General features: G+C 49.0%; 1 pseudogene; it reads right to left on the bottom strand.

Moving 5' to 3' along the window:
- LOC109881527 (neurobeachin-like) overlaps positions 1-24,772 on the bottom strand; it is a 266,536-nt pseudogene that overhangs the window by 165,515 nt on the left and 76,249 nt on the right.

Raw genomic sequence — 24,772 nt, 5'->3', positions numbered from 1 at the left:
GAGGGTTAGAAGAGGGCTAGAGAGGGTTTAAGAGGGTTAGAGAGGGTTCGAGAGGGTTAGGGAGGGTTAGAAGAGGGTTATGATTTGATTTGTTATAGAGGGTTAGAGGGGGTTAGAAGGGGCTAGAGAGGGTTTAGAGAGGGTTTAGAGGGGGTTAGAGAGCATTAGAGAGGTTAGAAGAGGGTTAGAAGAGGGTTTGAGAGGGTTAGAGGGGGTTAGAGAGCATTAGAGAGGGTTAGAGGGGTTAGAAGAGGGTTATGATTTGATTTGGTTATAGAGGGTTAGAGAGGGTTAGAGGGGGGTGGGTGTTTTAAACCTGCATGCCTGCAAAATGTCAATACACCTCCAAACTGTCACATTACGACTAGGGCTGAGGATACAGGTTACAGGGCTGAGGATACAGGTTACAGGGCTGAGGATACAGGTTACAGGGCTGAGGATACAGGGCTGAGGATACAGGTTACAGGGCTGAGGATACAGGTTACAGGGATGAGGATACAGGTTACAGGGCAGAGGATACAGGGCAGAGGATACAGGTTACAGAGCTGAGGATACAGGTTACAGGGCTGAGGATACAGGGCAGAGGATACAGGTTACAGAGCTGAGGATACAGGTTACAGGGCTGAGGATACAGGTTACAGGGCTGAGAATACAGGGCAGAGGATACAGGTTACAGGGCTGAGGATACAGGTTACAGGGCAGAGGATACAGGTTACAGAGCTGAGGATACAGGTTACAGGGCTGAGGATACAGGGCTGAGGATACAGGTTACAGGGCTGAGGATACAGGTTACAGGGCTGAGGATACAGGTTACAAGGCTGAGGATACAGGTTACAGGGCTGAGGATACAGGTTACAGGGCTGAGGATACAGGGCAGAGGATACAGGTTACAGGGCTGAGGATACAGGTTACAGGGCTGAGGATACAGGTTACAGGGCTGAGGATACAGGTTACAGGGCTGAGGATACAGGTTACAGGGCTGAGGATACAGGGCAGAGGATACAGGTTACAGAGCTGAGGATACAGGTTACAGGGCTGAGGATACAGGGCTGAGGATACAGGTTACAGGGCTGAGGATACAGGTTACAGGGCTGAGGATACAGGTTACAAGGCTGAGGATACAGGTTACAGGGCTGAGGATACAGGTTACAGGGCTGAGGATACAGGTTACAGGGCTGAGGATACAGGTTACAGGCTGAGGATACAGGTTACAGGGCTGAGGATACAGGTTACAGGGCTGAGGATACAGGTTACAGGGCTGAGGATACAGGTTACAGGGCAGAGGATACAGGGCAGAGGATACAGGTTACAGGGCTGAGGATACAGGTTTACAGGGATGAGGATACAGGTTACAGGGCAGAGGATACAGGGCAGAGGATACAGGTTACAGGGCTGAGGATACAGGTACAGGGCTGAGGATACAGGTTACAGGGCTGAGGATACAGGTTACAGGGCTGAGGATACAGGTTACAGAGCTGAGGATACAGGTTACAGGGCTGAGGATACAGGTTACAGAGCTGAGGATACAGGTTACAGAGCTGAGGATACAGGTTACAGGGCTGAGGATACAGGGCAGAGGATACAGGTTACAGAGCTGAGGATACAGGTTACAGGGCTGAGGATACAGGTTACAGGGCTGAGGATACAGGGCAGAGGGATACAGGTTACAGGGCTGAGGATACAGGTTACAGGGCTGAGGATACAGGTTACAGAGCTGAGGATACAGGTTTACAGGGCTGGAGGATACAGGTTTACAGGGCTGAGGATACAGGTTACAGGGCTGGAGGATACAGGTTACAGGGCTGAGGATACCGGTTACAGAGCTGAGGATAACAGGTTACAGGGCTGAGGATACAGGTTACAGGGCTGAGGGATACAGGTTACAGGGCTGAGGATACAGGTTACAGGGCTGAGGATACAGGTTACAAGGTTGAGGATACAGGGCTGAGGATACAGGTTACAGGGCTGAGGGATACAGGTTATAGGGATGCGGATACAGGTTACAGGGCTGGAGGATACAGGTTACAGGGGCTGAGGCTACAGGTTACAGGGCTGAGGATACAGGGCAGAGGATACAGGTTACAGGGCTGAGGCTACAGGTTACAGGGCAGAGGATACAGGGTCAGAGGATACAGGTTACAGGGGCTGAGGGATACAGGTTACAGGGCTGAGGATACAGGTTACAGGGCTGAGGATACCAGGTTACAGGGCTGAGGATACAGGTTACAGGGCTGAGGATACAGGTTACAGGGCTGAGGATACAGGTTACAGGGCTGAGGATACAGGTTACAGGGCTGAGGATACATGTTACAGGGCTGAGGATACAGGTTACAGGGCTGAGGATACAGGTTACAGAGCTGAGGATACAGGTTACAGGGCTGAGGATACAGGTTACAGGGCTGAGGATACAGGTTACAGGGCTGAGGATACAGGTTCAGGGCAGAGGATACAGGTTACAGGGCTGAGGATACAGGTTACAGGGCTGAGGATACAGGGCTGAGGATACAGGGCAGAGGATACAGGTTACAGGGCTGAGGATACAGGTTACAGGGCTGAGGATACAGGTTACAGGGCTGAGGATACAGGTTACAGGGCTGAGGATACCGGTTACAGGGCTGAGGATACAGGTTACAGGGCTGAGGATACAGGTTACAGGGCTGAGGATACAGGTTACAGGGCTGAGGATACAGGTTACAGAGCTGAGGATACAGGTTACAGGGCTGAGGATACAGGTTACAGGGCTGAGGATACAGGTTACAGGGCAGAGGATACAGGTTACAGGGCTGAGGATACAGGTTACAGGGCAGAGGATACAGGGCTGAGGATACAGGTTACATGGCTGAGGATACAGGTTACAGGGCTGAGGATACAGGTTACAGGGCTGAGGATACAGGTTACAGGGCTGAGGATACAGGTTACAGGGCTGAGGATACAGGTTACAGGGCTGAGGATACAGGTTACAGGGCTGAGGATACAGGTTACAGGGCTGAGGATACAGGTTACAGGGCTGAGGATTACAGGGGAAGAGGATACAGAGTAGAGGATACAGGTTACAGGGCTGAGGATACAGGGCAGAGGATACAGGTACATGGCTGAGGATACAGGGCAGAGGATACAGGTTACAGGGCAGAGGATACAGGTTACAGGGCTGAGGATACAGGTTACAGGGCTGAGGATACAGGTTACAGGGCTGAGGATACAGGGAAGAGGATACAGGGCACAGGATACAGGTCACAGGGCAGAGGATACAGGTTACAGGGCAGAGGATACAGGTTACAGGGCAGAGGATACAGGTTACAGGGCAGAGGATACAGGTTACAGGGCTGAGGATACAGGTTACAGGGCAGAGGATACAGGTTACAGGGCAGAGGATACAGGGCAGAGGATACAGGGCAGGATACAGGTTACAGGGCTGAGGATATAGGTTACAGGGCAGAGGATACAGGTTACAGGGCTGAGGATACAGGTTACAGGGCTGAGGATACAGGTCACAGGGCAGAGGATACAGGTTACAGGGCTGAGGATACAGGTTACAGGGCTGAGGATACAGGTTACAGGGCTGAGGATACAGGTTACAGGGCTGAGGATACAGGTTACAGGGCAGAGGATACAGGTTACAGGGCAGAGGATACAGGGCAGAGGATACAGGGCAGAGGATACAGGTTACAGGGCAGAGGATACAGGTTACAGGGCAGAGGATACAGGTTACAGGGCTGAGGATACAGGTTACAGGGCTGAGGATACAGGTCACAGGGCCAGAGGATACAGGTTACAGGGCAGAGGATACAGGTCACAGGGCAGAGGATACAGGTTAGAGGGCTGAGGATACAGGTCACAGGGCTGAGGATACAGGTCACAGGGAAGAGGATACAGGTTACAGGGCTGAGGATACAGGTTACAGGGCTGAGGTTACAGGGCTGAGGATACAGGTTACAGGGCTGAGGATACAGGTTACAGGGCTGAGTATACAGGTTACAGGGCTGAGGTTACAGGGCTGAGGATACAGGTTACAGGGCTGAGGATACAGGTTACAGGGCTGAGGATACAGGTTACAGGGCTGAGGATACAGGTTACAGGGCTGAGGATACAGGGCAGAGGATACAGGTTACAGGGCTGAGGATACAGGTTACAGGGCTGAGGATACAGGTCACAGGGCTGAGGTTACAGGGCTGAGGATACAGGTTACAGGGCTGAGGTTACAGGGCTGAGGATACAGGTCACAGGGCTGAGGATACAGGTCACAGGGCTGAGGATACAGGTTTACAGGGCTGAGGTTACAGGTTATAGGGATGACGTTTCAGGTTACAGGGCTAAGGTACAGGTTATGGGGATGATGTTTCAGGTTACAGGGCTGAGGATACAGGTTACAGGGCTGAGGATTGATTACAGGTTACAGGCTGAGGATACAGGTTACAGGGCTGAGGATACAGGTTACAAGGTTGAGGATACAGGGCTGAGGATACAGGTTACAGGGCTGAGGATACAGGTTATAGGGATGAGGATACAGGTTACAGGGCTGAGGATACAGGTTACAGGGCTGAGGATACAGGTTACAGGGCTGAGGATACAGGTTACAGGGTTGAGGATACAGGGCTGAGGATACAGGTTACAGGGCTGAGGATACAGGTTACAGGGCTGAGGATACAGGTTACAGGGCTGAGGATACAGGTTACAGGGCTGAGGATACAGGTTACAGGGCTGAGGATACAGGTTACAGGGCTGAGGATACAGGTTACAGGGCTGAGGATACAGGTTACAGGGCTGAGGATACAGGTTACAGGGATGAGGATACAGGTTACAGGGATGAGGATACAGGTTACAGGGCTGAGGATACAGGATACAGGGCTGAGGATACAGGATACAGGGCTGGCGATACAGGTTACAGGGCTGAGGGATACAGGTTACAGGGCAGAGGATACAGGTTACAGGGCTGAGGATACAGGTTACAGGGCTGAGGATACAGGTTTGAGGATACAGGTTACAGGGCTGAGGATACAGGTTATAGGGATGAGGATACAGGTTACAGGGCTGAGGATACAGGTTACAGGGATGAGGATACAGGTTACAGGGATGAGGATACATGTTACAGGGCTGAGGATACAGGATACAGGGCTGAGGATACAGGATACAGGGGCTGGCGATACAGGTTACAGGGCTGAGGATACAGGTTACAGGGCAGAGGATACAGGTTACAGGGCTGAGGATACAGGTTACAGGGCTGAGGATACAGGTTTGAGGATACAGGTTACAGGGCTGAGGATACAGGTTATAGGGATGAGGATACAGGTTACAGGGCTGAGGATACAGGTTACAGGGCTGAGGTTACAGGGCTGAGGATACAGGTCACAGGGCTGAGGATACAGGTTACAGGGCTGAGGATACAGGTTATAGGGATACGTTTCAGGTTACAGGGCTAAGGTACAGGTTTATAGGGATGATGTTTCAGGTTACAGGGCTGAGGGATACAGGTTACAGGGCTGAGGATACAGGTTACAGGGCTGAGGATACAGGTTACAGGGCTGAGGATACAGGGCTGAGGATACAGGTTGAGGATACAGGTTACAGGGCTGAGGATACAGGTTATAGGGATGAGGATACAGGTACAGGGCTGAGGATACAGGTTACAGGGCTGAGGATACAGGTTACAGGGCTGAGGATACAGGTTATAGAACTGAGGATACAGGTTACAGGGCTGAGGATACAGGTTACAGGGCTGAGAATACAGGTTACAGGGCAGAGGATACAGGTTACAGGGCTGGGGATACAGGTTACAGGGCTGAGGATACAGGTTACAGGGCTGAGGATACAGGTTATAGGGATGAGGATACAGGTTACAGGGCTGAGGATACAGGTTACAGGGCTGAGAATACAGGTTACAGGGCAGAGGATACAGGTTACAGGGCTGGGGATACAGGTTACAGGGCTGAGGATACAGGTTACAGGGCTGGGGATACAGGTTACAGGGCTGAGGATACAGGTTACAGGGCTGAGGATACAGGTTACAGGGCTGAGGATACAGGTTACAGGGCAGAGGATACAGGTTACAGGGCTGAGGATACAGGTTACAGGGCTGGGGATACAGGTTACAGGGCTGAGGATACAGGTTACAGGGCTGAGGATACAGGTTATAGGGCAGAGGATACAGGGCAGAGGGATACAGGTTACAGGGCTGAGGATACAGGTTACAGGGATGAGGATACAGGTTACAGGGCAGAGGATACAGGGCAGAGGATACAGGTTACAGAGCTGAGGATACAGGTTACAGGGCTGAGGATACAGGGCAGAGGATACAGGTTACAGAGCTGAGGATACAGGTTACAGGGCTGAGGATACAGGTTACAGGGCTGAGAATACAGGGCAGAGGATACAGGTTACAGGGCTGAGGATACAGGTTACAGGGCAGAGGATACAGGTTACAGAGCTGAGGATACAGGTTACAGGGCTGAGGATACAGGGCTGAGGATACAGGTTACAGGAATGAGGATACAGGTTACAGGGCTGAGGATACAGGTTACAAGGCTGAGGATACAGGTTACAGGGCTGAGGATACAGGTTACAGGGCTGAGGATACAGGGCAGAGGATACAGGTTACAGGGCTGAGGATACAGGTTACAGGGCTGAGGATACAGGTTACAGGGCTGAGGATACAGGTTACAGGGCTGAGGATACAGGTTACAGGGCAGAGGATACAGGGCAGAGGATACAGGTTACAGAGCTGAGGATACAGGTTACAGGGCTGAGGATACAGGGCTGAGGATACAGGTTACAGGGCTGAGGATACAGGTTACAGGGCTGAGGATACAGGTTACAAGGCTGAGGATACAGGTTACAGGGCTGAGGATACAGGTTACAGGGCTGAGGATACAGGTTACAGGGCTGAGGATACAGGTTACAGGGCTGAGGATACAGGTTACAGGGCTGAGGATACAGGTTACAGGGCTGAGGATACAGGTTACAGGGCTGAGGATACAGGTTACAGGGCAGAGGATACAGGGCAGAGGATACAGGTTACAGGGCTGAGGATACAGGTTACAGGGATGAGGATACAGGTTACAGGGCAGAGGATACAGGGCAGAGGATACAGGTTACAGGGCTGAGGATACAGGTTACAGGGCTGAGGATACAGGTTACAGGGCTGAGGATACAGGTTACAGGGCTGAGGATACAGGTTACAGAGCTGAGGATACAGGTTACAGGGCTGAGGATACAGGTTACAGAGCTGAGGATACAGGTTACAGAGCTGAGGATACAGGTTACAGGGCTGAGGATACAGGGCAGAGGATACAGGTTACAGAGCTGAGGATACAGGTTACAGGGCTGAGGATACAGGTTACAGGGCTGAGGATACAGGGCAGAGGATACAGGTTACAGGGCTGAGGATACAGGTTACAGGGCTGAGGATACAGGTTACAGAGCTGAGGATACAGGTTACAGGGCTGAGGATACAGGTTACAGGGCTGAGGATACAGGTTACAGGGCTGAGGATACAGGTTACAGGGCTGAGGATACAGGTTACAGAGCTGAGGATACAGGTTACAGGGCTGAGGATACAGGTTACAGGGCTGAGGATACAGGTTACAGGGCTGAGGATACAGGTTACAAGGTTGAGGATACAGGGCTGAGGATACAGGTTACAGGGCTGAGGATACAGGTTATAGGGATGAGGATACAGGTTACAGGGCTGAGGATACAGGTTACAGGGCTGAGGATACAGGTTACAGGGCTGAGGATACAGGGCAGAGGATACAGGTTACAGGGCTGAGGATACAGGTTACAGGGCAGAGGATACAGGGCAGAGGATACAGGTTACAGGGCTGAGGATACAGGTTACAGGGCTGAGGATACAGGTTACAGGGCTGAGGATACAGGTTACAGGGCTGAGGATACAGGTTACAGGGCTGAGGATACAGGTTACAGGGCTGAGGATACAGGTTACAGGGCTGAGGATACAGGTTACAGGGCTGAGGATACAGGTTACAGGGCTGAGGATACAGGTTACAGGGCTGAGGATACAGGTTACAGAGCTGAGGATACAGGTTACAGGGCTGAGGATACAGGTTACAGGGCTGAGGATACAGGTTACAGGGCTGAGGATACAGGTTACAGGGCAGAGGATACAGGTTACAGGGCTGAGGATACAGGTTACAGGGCTGAGGATACAGGGCTGAGGATACAGGGCAGAGGATACAGGTTACAGGGCTGAGGATACAGGTTACAGGGCTGAGGATACAGGTTACAGGGCTGAGGATACAGGTTACAGGGCTGAGGATACCGGTTACAGGGCTGAGGATACAGGTTACAGGGCTGAGGATACAGGTTACAGGGCTGAGGATACAGGTTACAGGGCTGAGGATACAGGTTACAGAGCTGAGGATACAGGTTACAGGGCTGAGGATACAGGTTACAGGGCTGAGGATACAGGTTACAGGGCAGAGGATACAGGTTACAGGGCTGAGGATACAGGTTACAGGGCAGAGGATACAGGGCTGAGGATACAGGTTACATGGCTGAGGATACAGGTTACAGGGCTGAGGATACAGGTTACAGGGCTGAGGATACAGGTTACAGGGCTGAGGATACAGGTTACAGGGCTGAGGATACAGGTTACAGGGCTGAGGATACAGGTTACAGGGCTGAGGATACAGGTTACAGGGCTGAGGAGCTGAGGATACAGGTTACAGGGCTGAGGATACAGGGAAGAGGATACAGAGTAGAGGATACAGGTTACAGGGCTGAGGATACAGGGCAGAGGATACAGGTTACATGGCTGAGGATACAGGGCAGAGGATACAGGTTACAGGGCAGAGGATACAGGTTACAGGGCTGAGGATACAGGTTACAGGGCTGAGGATACAGGTTACAGGGCTGAGGATACAGGGAAGAGGATACAGGGCACAGGATACAGGTCACAGGGCAGAGGATACAGGTTACAGGGCAGAGGATACAGGTTACAGGGCAGAGGATACAGGTTACAGGGCAGAGGATACAGGTTACAGGGCTGAGGATACAGGTTACAGGGCAGAGGATACAGGTTACAGGGCAGAGGATACAGGGCAGAGGATACAGGGCAGAGGATACAGGTTACAGGGCTGAGGATATAGGTTACAGGGCAGAGGATACAGGTTACAGGGCTGAGGATACAGGTTACAGGGCTGAGGATACAGGTCACAGGGCAGAGGATACAGGTTACAGGGCTGAGGATACAGGTTACAGGGCTGAGGATACAGGTTACAGGGCTGAGGATACAGGTTACAGGGCTGAGGATACAGGTTACAGGGCAGAGGATACAGGTTACAGGGCAGAGGATACAGGGCAGAGGATACAGGGCAGAGGATACAGGTTACAGGGCAGAGGATACAGGTTACAGGGCAGAGGATACAGGTTACAGGGCTGAGGATACAGGTTACAGGGCTGAGGATACAGGTCACAGGGCAGAGGATACAGGTTACAGGGCAGAGGATACAGGTCACAGGGCAGAGGATACAGGTTAGAGGGCTGAGGATACAGGTCACAGGGCTGAGGATACAGGTCACAGGGAAGAGGATACAGGTTACAGGGCTGAGGATACAGGTTACAGGGCTGAGGTTACAGGGCTGAGGATACAGGTTACAGGGCTGAGGATACAGGTTACAGGGCTGAGTATACAGGTTACAGGGCTGAGGTTACAGGGCTGAGGATACAGGTTACAGGGCTGAGGATACAGGTTACAGGGCTGAGGATACAGGTTACAGGGCTGAGGATACAGGTTACAGGGCTGAGGATACAGGGCAGAGGATACAGGTTACAGGGCTGAGGATACAGGTTACAGGGCTGAGGATACAGGTCACAGGGCTGAGGTTACAGGGCTGAGGATACAGGTTACAGGGCTGAGGTTACAGGGCTGAGGATACAGGTCACAGGGCTGAGGATACAGGTCACAGGGCTGAGGATACAGGTTACAGGGCTGAGGTTACAGGTTATAGGGATGACGTTTCAGGTTACAGGGCTAAGGTACAGGTTATGGGGATGATGTTTCAGGTTACAGGGCTGAGGATACAGGTTACAGGGCTGAGGATACAGGTTACAGGGCTGAGGATACAGGTTACAGGGCTGAGGATTACAGGTTACAAGGTTGCGGATACAGGGCTGCGGATACATGTTACAGGGCTGAGGATACAGGTTATAGGGATGAGGATACAGGTTACAGGGCTGAGGATTACAGGGTACAGGGCTGAGGATACAGGTACAGGGCTGAGGATACAGGTTACAGGGTTGAGGATACAGGGCTGAGGATACAGGTTACAGGGCTGAGGATACAGGTTTACAGGGCTGCGGATACAGGTTACAGGGCTGAGGATACAGGTTACAGGGCTGAGGATACAGGTTACAGGGCTGAGGATACAGGTTACAGGGCTGAGGATACAGGGTGAGGACGTTACAGAGGGCTGAGGATACAGGTTACAGGGCTGAGGATACAGGTTACAGGGATGAGGATACAGGTTACAGGGATGAGGATACAGGTTACAGGGCTGAGGTATACAGGATACAGGGCTGAGGATACAGGATACAGGGCTGGCGATACAGGTTACAGGGCTGAGGATACAGGTTACAGGGCAGAGGATACAGGTTACAGGGCTGAGGATACAGGTTACAGGGCTGAGGATACAGGTTTGAGGATACAGGTTACAGGGCTGAGGATACAGGTTTATAGGGATGAGGATACAGGTTACAGGGCTGAGGATACCAGGTTACAGGGATGAGGCATACAGGTTACAGGGATGAGATACAGGTTACAGGGCTGAGATACAGGATACAGGGCTGAGGATACAGGATACAGGGCTGGCGATACAGGTTACAGGGCTGAGGATACAGGGTTACAGGCAGAGGATACAGGTTTACAGGGCTGAGGATACAGGTTACAGGCTGAGGATACAGGTTTGAGGATACAGGTTACAGGGCTGAGGATACAGGTTATAGGGATGAGGATACAGGTACAGGGCTGAGGATACAGGTTACAGGGCTGAGGTTACAGGGCTGAGGATACAGGTCACAGGGCTGAGGATACAGGTTACAGGGCTGAGGATACAGGTACAGGGCTGAGGATACAGGTTACAGGGCTGAGGTTACAGGGCTGAGGATACAGGTTACAGGGCTGAGGATACAGGTTACAGGGCTGAGTATACAGGTTACAGGGCTGAGGTTACAGGGCTGAGGATACAGGTTACAGGGCTGAGGATACAGGTTACAGGGCTGAGGATACAGGTTACAGGGCTGAGGATACAGGTTACAGGGCCTGAGGATACAGGGCAGAGGATACAGGTTACAGGGCTGAGGATACAGGTTACAGGGCTGAGGATACAGGTCACAGGGCTGAGGTTACAGGGCTGAGGATACAGGTTACAGGGCTGAGGTTACAGGGCCTGAGGATACACGGTCACAGGGCTGAGGATACAGGTCACAGGGCTGAGGATACAGGTTACAGGCTGAGGTTACAGGTTATAGGGATGACGTTTCAGGTTACAGGGCTAAGGTACAGGTTATGGGGATGATGTTCAGGTTACAGGGCTGAGGATACAGGTTACAGGGCTGAGGATACAGGTTACAGGGTGAGGATACAGGTTACAGGGCTGAGGATACAGGTTACAAGGTTGAGGATACAGGGCTGAGGATACAGGTTACAGGGCCTGAGGATACAGGTTATAGGGATGAGGATACAGGTTACAGGGCTGAGGATACAGGTTACAGGGCTGAGGATACAGGTTACAGGCTGAGGATAAGGTTACAGGGTTGAGGATACAGGGCTGAGGATACAGGTTACAGGGCTGAGGATACAGGTTACAGGGCTGGAGGATACAGGTTCCCAGGCTTGAGGATCCAGGTTACAGGGCTGAGGATACAGGTTACAGGGCTGAGGATACAGGTTACAGGGCTGAGGATACAGGTTACAGGGCTGAGGATACAGGTTACAGGGCTGAGGATACAGGTTACAGGGATGAGGATACAGGTTACAGGGATGAGTGATACAGGTTACAGGCTGAGGATACAGGATACAGGGCTGAGGATACAGGATACAGGGCTGGCGATACAGGTTACAGGGCTGAGGATACAGGTTACAGGGCAGAGGATACAGGTTACAGGGCTGAGGATACAGGTTACAGGGCTGAGGATACAGGTTTGAGGATACAGGTTACAGGGCTGAGGATACAGGTTATAGGGATGAGGATACAGGTTACAGGGCTGAGGATACAGGTTACAGGGATGAGGATACAGGTTACAGGGATGAGGATACAGGTTACAGGGCTGAGGATACAGGATACAGGGCTGAGGATACAGGATACAGGGCTGGCGATACAGGTTACAGGGCTGAGGATACAGGTTACAGGGCAGAGGATACAGGTTACAGGGCTGAGGATACAGGTTACAGGGCCTTGAGGATACAGGTACAGGGCTGAGGATACAGGTTTATAGGGATGAGGATACATGGTTACAGGGCTGAGGATACAGGTTACAGGGCTGAGGTTACAGGGCTGAGGATACAGGTCACAGGGCTGAGGATACAGGTTACAGGGCTGAGGATACAGGTTATAGGGATGACGTTTCAGGTTACCGGGCTAAGGTACAGGTTATAGGGATGATGTTTCAGGTTACAGGGCTGAGGATACAGGTTACAGGGCTGAGGATACAGGTTACAGGGCTGAGGATACAGGTTACAGGGCTGAGGATACAGGGCTGAGGATACAGGTCTGAGGATACAGGTTACAGGGCTGAGGATACAGGTTATAGGGATGAGGATACAGGTTACAGGGCTGAGGATACAGGTTACAGGGCTGAGGATACAGGTTACAGGGCTGAGGATACAGGTTATAGAAATGAGGGATACAGGTTACAGGGCTGAGGATACAGGTTACAGGGCTGAGAATAGGTTACAGGGCAGAGGATACAGGTTACAGGGCTGGGGATACAGGTTACAGGGCTGAGGATACAGGTTACAGGGCTGAGGATACAGGTTATAGGGGATGAGGATACAGGTTAAGGGCTGAGGATACAGGTTACAGGGCTGAGAATACAGGTTACAGGGCAGAGGATACAGGTTACAGGGCTGGGGGATACAGGTTACAGGCTGAGGGATAACAGGTTACAGGGCTGGGGATACAGGTTTACAGGGCTGAGGATACAGGTTACAGGGCTGAGGATACAGGTTACAGGGCTGAGGATACAGGTTACAGGGCAGAGGATACAGGTTACAGGGCTGAGGATACAGGTTACAGGGCTGGGGATACAGGTTACAGGGCTGAGGATACAGGTTACAGGGCTGAGGATACAGGTTATAGGGCAGAGGATAAGGTTATAGGGATGAGGATACAGGTACAGGGCTGAGGATACATGTTACAGGGCTGAGGATCCAGGTTACCAGGGCTGAGGATACAGGTCACAGGGATGAGGATACAGGTTACAGGGCTGATATTTAAGGTTACAGGCTGATATTTTAGGTTACAGGGCTGATGTTATAGGTTACAGGGCTGATATTTAAGGTTACAGGGCTGAGGATACAGGTTACAGGGCTGATATTTTAGGTTACAGGGCTGATGTTATAGGTTACAGGGCTGATATTTAAGGTTACAGGGCTGATGTTATAGGTTTCTGAGGATGCAGGGTTACAGGGCTGATATTTAAGGTTACAGGGCTGATATTTCAGGTAACAGGGCTGATATTTAAGGTTACAGGCTGATATTTCAGGTTACAGGGCTGATATTCAGGTTACAGGGCTGATATTTCAGGTTACAGGGCTGATATTTCAGGTTACAGGGCTGATATTTCAGGTTACAGGGCTGAGGATGCAGGTTACAGGGCTGATATTTCAGGTTACAGGGCTGATATTTCAGGTTACAGGGCTGATATTTCAGGTTACAGGGCTGAGGATGCAGGTTACAGGCTGATATTTCAGGTTACAAGGCTGATATTTCAGGGTTACAGGGCTGATATTTCAGGTTACAGGGCTGATATTTCAGGTTACAGGGCTGACATTTCAGGTTACAGGGCTGACATTTCAGGTTACAGGGCTGATATTTCAGGTTACAGGGCTGATATTTCAGGTTACAGGGCTGATATTTCAGGTTACAGGGCTGAGGATACAGGTTACAGGGCTGAGGATACAGGTTACAGGGATGAGGATACAGGTTACAGGGCTGAGGATACAGGTTACAGGGCTTGAGGATACAGGTCACAGGGCAGAGGATACAGGTTACAGGCTGATGATACAGGTTACAGGGCTGAGGATACAGGGCTGAGGATACAGGGTTACAGGGCTGAGGATACAGGTTACAGGGCTGAGGATACAGGTTACAGGGCTGAGGTTACAGGGCAGAGGATACAGGTTACAGGGCAGAGGATACAGGTTACAGGGCAGAGGATACAGGTCACAGGGCAGAGGATACAGGTTACAGGGCTGAGGATACAGGTTACAGGGCTGAGGATACAGGTTACAGGGCTGAGGATACAGGTTACAGGGCTGAGGATACAGGTTACAGGGCTGAGGATACATGTTACAGGGCTGAGGATACAGGTTACAGGGCTGAGGATACAGGTCACAGGGAGGAGGATACAGGTTACAGGGCTGATATTTAAGGTTACAGGGCTGATATTTTAGGTTACAGGGCTGATGTTATAGGTTACAGGGCTGATATTTAAGGTTACAGGGCTGAGGATACAGGTTACAGGGCTGATATTTTAGGTTACAGGGCTGATGTTATAGGTTACAGGGCTGATATTTAAGGTTACAGGGCTGATGTTATAGGTTTCTGAGGATGCAGGTTACAGGGCTGATATTTAAGGTTACAGGGCTGATATTTCAGGTAACAGGGCTGATATTTAGGTTACAGGGCTGATATTCAGGTTACAGGGCTGATATTTTCAGGTTACAGGGCTGAGGATGCAGGTTACAGGGCTGAGGATGCAGGTTACAGGGCTGATATTTCAGGTTACAGGGCTGATATTTCAGGTTACAGGGCTGATATTTCAGGTTACAGGGCTGAGGATGCAGGTTACAGGGCTGATATTTCAGGTTACAAGGCTGATATTTCAGGTTACAGGGCTGATATTTCAGGTTACAGGGCTGATATTTCAGGTTACAGGGCTGACATTTCAGGTTACAGGGCTGACATTTCAGGTTACAGGGCTGATATTTCAGGTTACAGGGCTGATATTTCAGGTTACAGGGCTGATATTTCAGGTTACAGGGCTGAGGATACAGGTTACAGGGCTGAGGATACAGGTTACAGGGATGAGGATACAGGTTACAGGGCTGAGGATACAGGTTACAGGGCTGAGGATACAGGTCACAGGGCAGAGGATACAGGTTACAGGGCTGATGATACAGGTTACAGGGCTGAGGATACAGGGCTGAGGATACAGGTTACAGGGCTGAGGATACAGGTTACAGGGCTGAGGATACAGGTTACAGGGCTGAGGTTACAGGGCAGAGGATACAGGTTACAGGGCAGAGGATACAGGTTACAGGGCAGAGGATACAGGTCACAGGGCAGAGGATACAGGTTACAGGGCTGAGGATACAGGTTACAGGGCTGAGGATACAGGTTACAGGGCTGAGGATACAGGTTACAGGGCTGAGGATACAGGTTACAGGGCTGAGGATACAGGTTACAGGGCTGAGGATACAGGTTACAGGGCTGAGGATACAGGTCACAGGGCTGAGGTTACAGGGCAGAGGATACAGGTTACAGGGCTGAGGATACAGGTTACAGGGCTGAGGATACAGGGCTGAGGATACAGGTTACAGGGCTGAGGTTACAGGGCTGAGGATACAGGGCTGAGGATACAGGTTACAGGGCTGAGGATACAGGTTACAGGGCTGAGGTTACAGGGCTGAGGATACAGGTTACAGGGCTGAGGATTCAGGTTACAGGGCTGAGGATACAGGTTACAGGGCTGAGGATACAGGTTACAGGGCTGAGGATAGAGGTTACAGGGCTGAGGATACAGGTTACAGGGCTGAGGATACAGGTTACAGGGCTGAGGATACAGGTTACAGGGCAGAGGATACAGGTTACAGGGCAGAGGATACAGGTTACAGGGCAGAGGATACAGGTTACAGGGCTGAGGATACAGGTTACAGGGCTGATATTTCAGGTGTCAGGGCACAGATTTTGGTGACTGGTGGGCAGTATTGAGTAGCTTGGAAGAATAAGGTGCCCAGAGTAAACTGCCTGCTACTCTGTCCCAGATGCTAATATATACATATTATTATTATATTTGGATAGAAAACACTCTGACATTTCTAAAACTGTTTGAATGATGTCTGTGAGTATAACAGAACTCATATGGCAGGCGAAAACCTGAGAAAAATCCAACCAGGAAGTGTGAAAACAGGTTTGTAGTTTTTCAACTCCCTGCCATTCCAATATACAATGTACATGGGGTCATATTGCACTTCCTAAGGCTTCCACTAGATGTCAACAGTCTTTAGAATGTTGTTTCAGGCTTCTACTGTGAAGTGGGGGCGAATGAGAGGGGATTGAGCCAGATGTCTGACAGAGTGCCACAGGCTCTGAGGCACGATCACGAGAGAGTTAGCTCTCGTTCCATTGCTTTTCTACAGACAATGGAATTCTCCTGTTGGAACATTATTGAACATTTATGATAAAAACATCCTAAAGATTGATTCTATACTTAGTTTGACAAGTTTAGACGAGGAGGTTCTACAGAGGGTTAGAGAGGGTTAGAGAGGGGAGGGAGGAGAGGGGAGGGAGAGGGGAGGAGGAGAGGGAGGGAGGATATGGGGAAGAGGAGAGGGAGGAAAGGGAGGGTGGAAGAGGAGAGGGAGGAGAGGAGAGGGGGAAGAGGAGAGGAGAGGAGAGGAGAGGAGAGGAGAGGAGAGGAGAGGAGAGGAGAGGAGAGGAGAGGAGAGGAGAGGAGAGGAGAGGAGAGGAGAGGAGAGGAGAGGAGAGGAGAGGAGAGGAGAGGAGAGGGTTTTGCTGGTGTCTACAAAGCTGTTTCTGGGTGAGGATTGTGTAAACACACTCAGATGGCAGACTTCCCCCATGAGTGGTGCTGAGTTGGCATGCTGTGTGTGTGTGTGTGTGTGTGTGTGTGTGTGTGTGTGTGTGTGTGTGTGTGTGTGTGTGTGTGTGTGTGTGTGCAGCAGCAGGATAGTGCTGACGTGTGATTGAGATGTTCAGGTCTTATCTCCTCCCATCACTACTCAGGCAGCATCACAAATGGCACAACTTAACAGGGTTCCATAGGGCTCTGGTCTAAAGTAGTGCACTATATAGGGAATAGGGTTCTATAGGGCTCTGGTCTAAAGTAGGGCACTATATAGGGAATAGGGTTCTATAGGGCTCTGGTCTAAAGTAGGGCACTATATAGGGAATAGGGTTCCATAGGGCTCTGGTCTAAAGTAGTGCACTATATAGGGAATAGGGTTCCATAGGGCTCTGGTCTAAAGTAGGGCACTATATAGGGAATAGGGTTCTATAGGGCTCTGGTCTAAAGTAGGGCACTATATAGGGAATAGGGTTCTATAGGGCTCTGGTCTAAAGTAGGGCACTATATAGGGAATACGGTTCCATAGGGCTCTGGTCTAAAGTAGTGCACTATATAGGGAATAGGGTTCTATAGGGCTCTGGTCTAAAGTAGGGCACTATATAGGGAATAGGGTTCCATAGGGCTCTGGTCTAAAGTAGTGTACTATATAGGGAATAGGGTTCCATAGGACTCTGGTCTAAAGTAGGGCTCTGGTCTAAAGTAGTGTACTATATAGGGAATAGGGTTCCATAGGGCTCTGGTCTAAAGTAGGGCACTATATAGGGAATAGGGTTCCATAGGGCTCTGGTCTAAGGTAGGGCACTATATAGGGAATAGGGTCCCATAGGGCTCTGGTCTAAAGTAGGGCACTATATAGGGAATAGGGTGCCAATTGGGACATGCGATGTGTGCAGTGCCTACCTTGCGGGGTTGAAAGTCGTATTTCACACAGTGTTGGAAGCCTTTCCCCTTGGACTTCAGGGACGTCACGATCAGACAGTTACCCACGAAGTGAGCTGAGTAGCCAATACCTTTACTGGTTCGAAAACTAGAGAGGAGAGAGAGGGGAGGAGAGGAGAGGAGAGGAGAGGAGAGGAGAGGAGAGGAGAGGAGAGGAGAGGAGAGGAGAGAGGGGAGGAGGGAGAGGAGAGAAGAGGAGAGGAGAGGAGAGGAGAGGAGAGGAGAGGAGAGGAGAGGAGAGGAGAGGAGAGGAGAGGAGAGGAGAGGAGAGGAGAGGAGAGGAGAGGAGAGAGAGAGGGGAGGAGAGAGAGAGGGGAGGAGAGAGAGGAGAGGAGAGGAGGAGAGAGAGAGGGGAGGAGAGAGAGGAGAGGAGGCGAGAGGAGGGGAGGGGAGGAGAGAGAGGGGAGGGGAGGGGAGGGGAGGGGAGGGGAGGGGAGGAGAGAGAGGAGAGGAGAGGAGAGGAGAGGAGAGGAGAGGAGAGGAGAGGAGAGGAGAGGAGAGGAGAGGGAGGGGAGGGGAGGGGAGGAGAGAGAGGAGAGGATGAGAGAGGGGAGGGGAGGAGAGAGAGGAGAGGAGGAGAGAGAGGGGAGGGGAGGAGAGAGAGGAGAGGAGGAGAGAGAGGAGAGGAGGAGAGAGGGGAGGGGAGGAGAGAGAGGAGAGGATGAGAGAGGGGAGGGGAGGAGAGAGAGGAGAGGAGGAGAGAGAGGGGAGGGGAGGAGAGAGAGGAGAGGAGGAGAGAGAGGAGAGGAGGAGAGAGGGGAGGGGAGGAGAGAGAGGAGAGGAGGAGGGAGAGGGAGGGGAGGGGAGGAGAGAGAGGAGAGGAGGAGGGAGAGGGGAGGGGGGGAGAGGGGAAGGAGGAGAGGGGAGGAGAAGAGGGAGGGGGGAGAGGCGAGGGAGAAGAAAACATTACATAAACAGTATTTTCATGATAAACCTCCTCTTTTTGATATTATATCAGCAGACAGCTGAGCTCAACCAAGTCTCTTTGTCCAATCAAGTTACACCATCCCCCAAACCATAAAACACATCGTCATCCCTGTCGCGTTCAGATGAAACAGGAGGTCATCAAGAGGTCATGTTAAGACAGCCCAGTAACTAGTATCCGCCCACATCTCGACCTTCAGCACACTTCAAACAGGCCTCCATCTACATCTGTGTCAAGTCAATTCCCACTGCGTATACAGCCAGTGTATTTCTGTGTTGTCTCCAGGGGTGATGTGGTGTGGAGGCCCGTGTCAGACAGGGGGATAAAGTAGGAGCTGCTGGGGAAGGCTGATAAGGCTCTGGGGTTATCAGTCAGGCCACAGCAGGGCCTCCCCTCCATCTCTCCACCCCCTCCTCTCCATTCCCACACAGCAGCTTTCTCTACTCTTCTCAGAGAGCTCAGCTGTCACCATGACAATGGGTGGTTGCCAGGGAGACGGGATTACAAGCACTCTCCCGGCGGCAGTCAGGGCTCATCCCCTGTGATGATGTCATCTGGAGCAGGTAATGCTGGGATACGGAACACAAATCAATGTTCCGTTCTATCTTTTACAGAGTTTAGATTTACAGGCTTCAAAATGGCAGTCATCTCTTCATGGAACACGGAATATGGAATAGGGCCTATCTGTTCAGTTGTATTTCTATGCTCACAACCAGAGTTTTGTGTCAGAGATATAGGCTGTCCACGGACCCATTCAGGACATAGCCGTATCTCTGACACAACTCTGGTTGTGACCACTACCTGATATAATCTACTGTAGTAACTACCTGTTATAATCTACTGTAGTAACTACCTGTTATAATCTACTGTAGTAACTACCTGTTATAACACTGTCTGTCTGTCTGTCTGTCTGTCTATAAACTCAAACAGAGATTTCTGTGAGCATGTGAAGCTTGAGAGAGAGAGAGTGAGAGACTGAACGAGAGTGAGAGGTAGCTGTAATGAAAGGTCATAGCTAATGAAGCGTGACTGTGGCTAACAGCCACCTCTAACGTTGCCCCCCCCCCCCCCTGGGCCGAGGCGTCCAAACAACTGCCCGATCCCTAATGGACTCACCTGACATTTAAAACCATGTTTTTACTAATCCACTGTTAAATTATGTCTGGATTGTGTTTGTTTCCGGAGTTTATTCACTTATTTTGAGATGACAGTTTGATCCATTAATAAAATCAGTGACAAATGAATTCCCATTCTCTCTCTCTCCCCCTTCTATTTTCCATCTCTATCCCCATTTGACTCAGCAGATGTATAATTTGTTGTTGGGTTTAGGTTAGCCTGTGTGTAGTCTTAACATTCTGTATGCTCCCCTTGTACTTGATTTCTTATTGTCTGTGTGTGTGTGTGTGTGTGTGTGTGTGTGTGTGTGTGTGTGTGTGTGTGTGTGTGTGTGTGTGTGTGTGTGTGTGTGTGTGTGTGTGTGTATTTGTGGTGTGTAAATTATTTTATAACGGCCGGGTCAAAAATGACCCTTAAGACAATCGCTGTGTCTTCATGAACAAAGGAGACCTTTTCTCAATGTTGAGGAAAAGTCGTACAATTTCAAGACATTTAGGGGGTTTTCTCTGCTGTTAAACATAGTGGCGAGTCATATATATATGTTTTACCCTGAAAACAACACAAGGGTTAAGATTAGGTGGAGGTTGAGGTTAGGTTAGATTAAGATTAGGTTAAAGTTAGTTTGAGGTTAGGTGATATTTAGGTTAGGTTCAAATCAAAGTGTATTGGTTGCATATACAGTTTAGCAGGTGTTTTAGCAGGTGTTTTAGCAGGTGTTTTAGCAGGTGTTTTAGCAGGTGTTTTAGCAGGTGTTATAGCAGGCGTTATAGCAGGTGTTATAGCAGGTGTTATAGCAGGCGTTATAGCAGGCGTTATAGCAGGCGTTATAGCAGGCGTTATAGCAGGCGTTATAGCAGGCGTTATAGCAGGCGTTATAGCAGGTGTTATAGCAGGCGTTATAGCAGGTGTTGTAGCAGGTGTTGTAGCAGGTGTTGTAGCAGGTGTTGTAGCAGGTGTTATAGCAGGCGTTATAGCAGGCGTTATAGCAGGCGTTATAGCAGGCGTTATAGCAGGCGTTATAGCAGGCGTTATAGCAGGCGTTATAGCAGGTGTTATAGCAGGTGTTATAGCAGGTGTTATAGCAGGTGTTATAGCAGGCGTTATAGCAGGTGTTATAGCAGGTGTTATAGCAGGTGTTATAGCAGGCGTTATAGCAGGCGTTATAGCAGGTGTTATAGCAGGTGTTATAGCAGGTGTTATAGCAGGTGTTATAGCAGGTGTTATAGCAGGTGTTATAGCAGGTGTTATAGCAGGTGTTATAGCAGGCGTTATAGCAGGTGTTATAGCAGGTGTTATAGCAGGTGTTATAGCAGGTGTTATAGCAGGTGTTATAGCAGGTGTTATAGCAGGTGTTATAGCAGGTGTTATAGCAGGTGTTATAGCAGGTGTTATAGCAGGTGTTATAGCAGGCGTTATAGCAGGTGTTATAGCAGGCGTTATAGCAGGTGTTATAGCAGGTGTTTATGTTACTGGCATTTTAATTGTTTGACATTTTATTTTTATTATTATTTTATTGGGAAAAAATAAGAAATCAAAAACGGCAAGACAAATCTGATTAACAACCCAAATAGCCTTGGGGGGGGGGGGGGGGTTCTGTCACACCCTGGTCTTAGTATTTTGTGTTTATATATTTATTTGGTCAGGCCAGGGTGTGACATGGGGTTATTTTGTGTTGTGTTGTGGTATTGGGGTTTTAGTAGGTATTGGGATTGTGGCTTAGTAGGGGTGTCTAGCATAGTCTATGGCTGCCTGAGGCGGTTCTCAATCAGAGTCAGGTGATTCTCGTTGTCTCTGATTGGGAACCATATTTAGTTAGCCTGGGTTTCACTGTGTGTTTGTGGGTGATTGTTCCTGTCTTTGTGTTAGTTGTCACCAGATAGGCTGTATAGGTTTTCACATTCCGTTTGTTGTTTTTGTATATTTAGTTAGTTCTTGTATCGTTCATTTTTTCATTAAAGAACATGAGTAACCATCACGCTGCATTTTGGTCCGCTCCTCCTTCGACGGAAGAAAGCCATTACAATAGCAGTAATCACATGCTATCTACAGTTGAAGTCGGAAATATACAGACACTTAACTCATTTATCAACCACTCCATACATTTCTTGTTAATAAACTATAGTTTTGGCAAGTCAGTTAGGACATCTACTTTGTGCATGACACAAGTCATTTGTCCAACAATTGTTTACAGACAGATTATTTCACTTATAATTCACTGTATCACAATTCCAGTGGGTTAGAAGTTTACATACACTAAGTTGACTGTGCCTTTAAACAGCTTGGAAAATTCCAGAAAATGATGTCATGGCTTTAGAAGTTTATGATAGGCTAATTGACATCATTTGAGTCAATTGAAGGTGTATCTGTGGATGTATTTCAAGGCCTACCTTCAAACTCAGTGCCTCTATGCTTGACATCATGGGAAAATCCCCCAAAAATCAGCCAAGACCTCAGACCTCACTTCTGTCTCCTAGAGATGAACGTACTTTGGTGTGAAAAGTGCAAATCAATCCCAGAACAACAGCAAAGGACCTTGTGAAGATGCTGGAGGAAACAGGTACAACCGTATCTATATCAACAGTAAATTGAGTCCTATATCGACATTAACTTGAAAGGCCACTAAGCAAGGGAGAAGCCACTGCTCCAAAACCACCATAAAAAAGCCAGACTACGGTTTCCAACTGCACATGGGGACAAAGATCGTACTTTTTGGAGAAATGAAACAAAAATAGAACTGTTTGGCCATAATGTTTGGTGGAAAAAGGGGGAGGCTTAGAGCCGAAGAACACCATCCCAACCGTAAAGCATGGGGGTGGCAGCATCATGTTGTGGGGGTGCTTTGCTGCAGGAGGGGCTGGTGCACTTCACAAAATAGATGGCATCATGAGGACGGTTTACTATGTGGATATATTGAAGCAACATCTCAAGACATCAGTTAGGAAGTTAAAGCTTGGTCGCAAATGGGTCTTCCAAATGGACAATGACCCCAAGCAAACTTCATTGTGACAAAATGGCTTAAGGACAATAAAGTCAAGGTATTGGAGTGGCCATCACAAAGCCCTGACCTCAATCCTATAGTTAATTTGTGGGCAGAACTGAAAAAGCATGTGCGAGCAAGGAGACCTACAAACCTGACTCAGTTACACCAGCTCTGTCAGGAGGAATGGGCCAACATTCACCCAACTTATTGTGGGAAGCTTGTGGAAGGCTAGCCAAAACGTTTGACCCAAGTTAAACAATTTAAAGGCAATGCTACCAAATACTAATTGAGTGTATGTAAACTTCTGACCCACTGGGAATGTGATGAAAGAAATAAAAGCTGAAATAAATAATTCTCTCTACTATTATTCTGACATTTCACATTCTTAAAATGAAGTGGTGATACTAACTGACCCTAAGACAGGGAATTTTCACTAGGATTAAATGTTAGGAATTGTGAAAAACTGAGTTTAAATGTATTTGGCTAAGGTGTATGTAAACTTCCGACTTCAACTGTACATGTATGTAGTCTACACAGTAACAGTAAATATATTATACGTATGGACACCTGGAGAATGTCCACAAGATCAGTTCAGAATGTACAGCAGTAGAGATATTAGAGTGATCAGTTCAGAATGTACAGCAGTAGAGATATTAGAGTGATCAGTTCAGAATGTACAGCAGTAGAGATATTAGAGTGATCAGTTCAGAATGTAGAGCAGTAGAGGTATTAGAGTGATCAGTTCAGAATGTACAGCAGTAGAGATATTAGAGTGATCAGTTCAGAATGTACAGCAGTAGAGATATTAGAGTGATCAGTTCAGAATGTACAGCAGTAGAGATATTAGAGTGATCAGTTCAGAATGTACAGCAGTAGAGGTATTAGAGTGATCAGTTCAGAATGTACAGCAGTAGAGATATTAGAGTGATCAGTTCAGAATGTAGAGCAGTAGAGGTATTAGAGTGATCAGTTCAGAATGTACAGCAGTAGAGATATTAGAGTGATCAGTTCAGAATGTACAGCAGTAGAGATATTAGAGTGATCAGTTCAGAATGTACAGCAGTAGAGATATTAGAGTGATCAGTTCAGAATGTACAGCAGTAGAGATATTAGAGTGATCAGTTCAGAATGTACAGCAGTAGAGATATTAGAGTGATCAGTTCAGAATGTACAGCAGTAGAGATATTAGAGTGATCAGTTCAGAATGTAGAGCAGTAGAGGTATTAGAGTGATCAGTTCAGAATGTACAGCAGTAGAGATATTAGAGTGATCAGTTCAGAATGTACAGCAGTAGAGATATTAGAGTGATCAGTTCAGAATGTACAGCAGTAGAGATATTAGAGTGATCAGTTCAGAATGTACAGCAGTAGAGATATTAGAGTGATCAGTTCAGAATGTACAGCAGTAGAGATATTAGAGTGATCAGTTCAGAATGTACAGCAGTAGAGATATTAGAGTGATCAGTTCAGAATGTACAGCAGTAGAGATATTAGAGTGATCAGTTCAGAATGTACAGCAGTAGAGATATTAGAGTGATCAGTTCAGAATGTAGAGCAGTAGAGGTATTAGAGTGATCAGTTCAGAATATACAGCAGTAGAGATATTAGAGTGGTCAGTTCAGAATGTACAGCAGTAGAGATATTAGAGTGGTCAGTTCAGAATGTACAGCAGTAGAGATATTAGAGTGATCAGTTCAGAATGTACAGCAGTAGAGATATTAGAGTGATCAGTTCAGAATGTACAGCAGTAGAGATATTAGAGTGATCAGT

This window comes from Oncorhynchus kisutch, linkage group LG28 (assembly GCF_002021735.2).
Source record: "Oncorhynchus kisutch isolate 150728-3 linkage group LG28, Okis_V2, whole genome shotgun sequence".
Taxonomy (NCBI): domain Eukaryota; kingdom Metazoa; phylum Chordata; class Actinopteri; order Salmoniformes; family Salmonidae; genus Oncorhynchus; species Oncorhynchus kisutch.
This window is presented reverse-complemented; position numbering and strand designations above follow the sequence as displayed.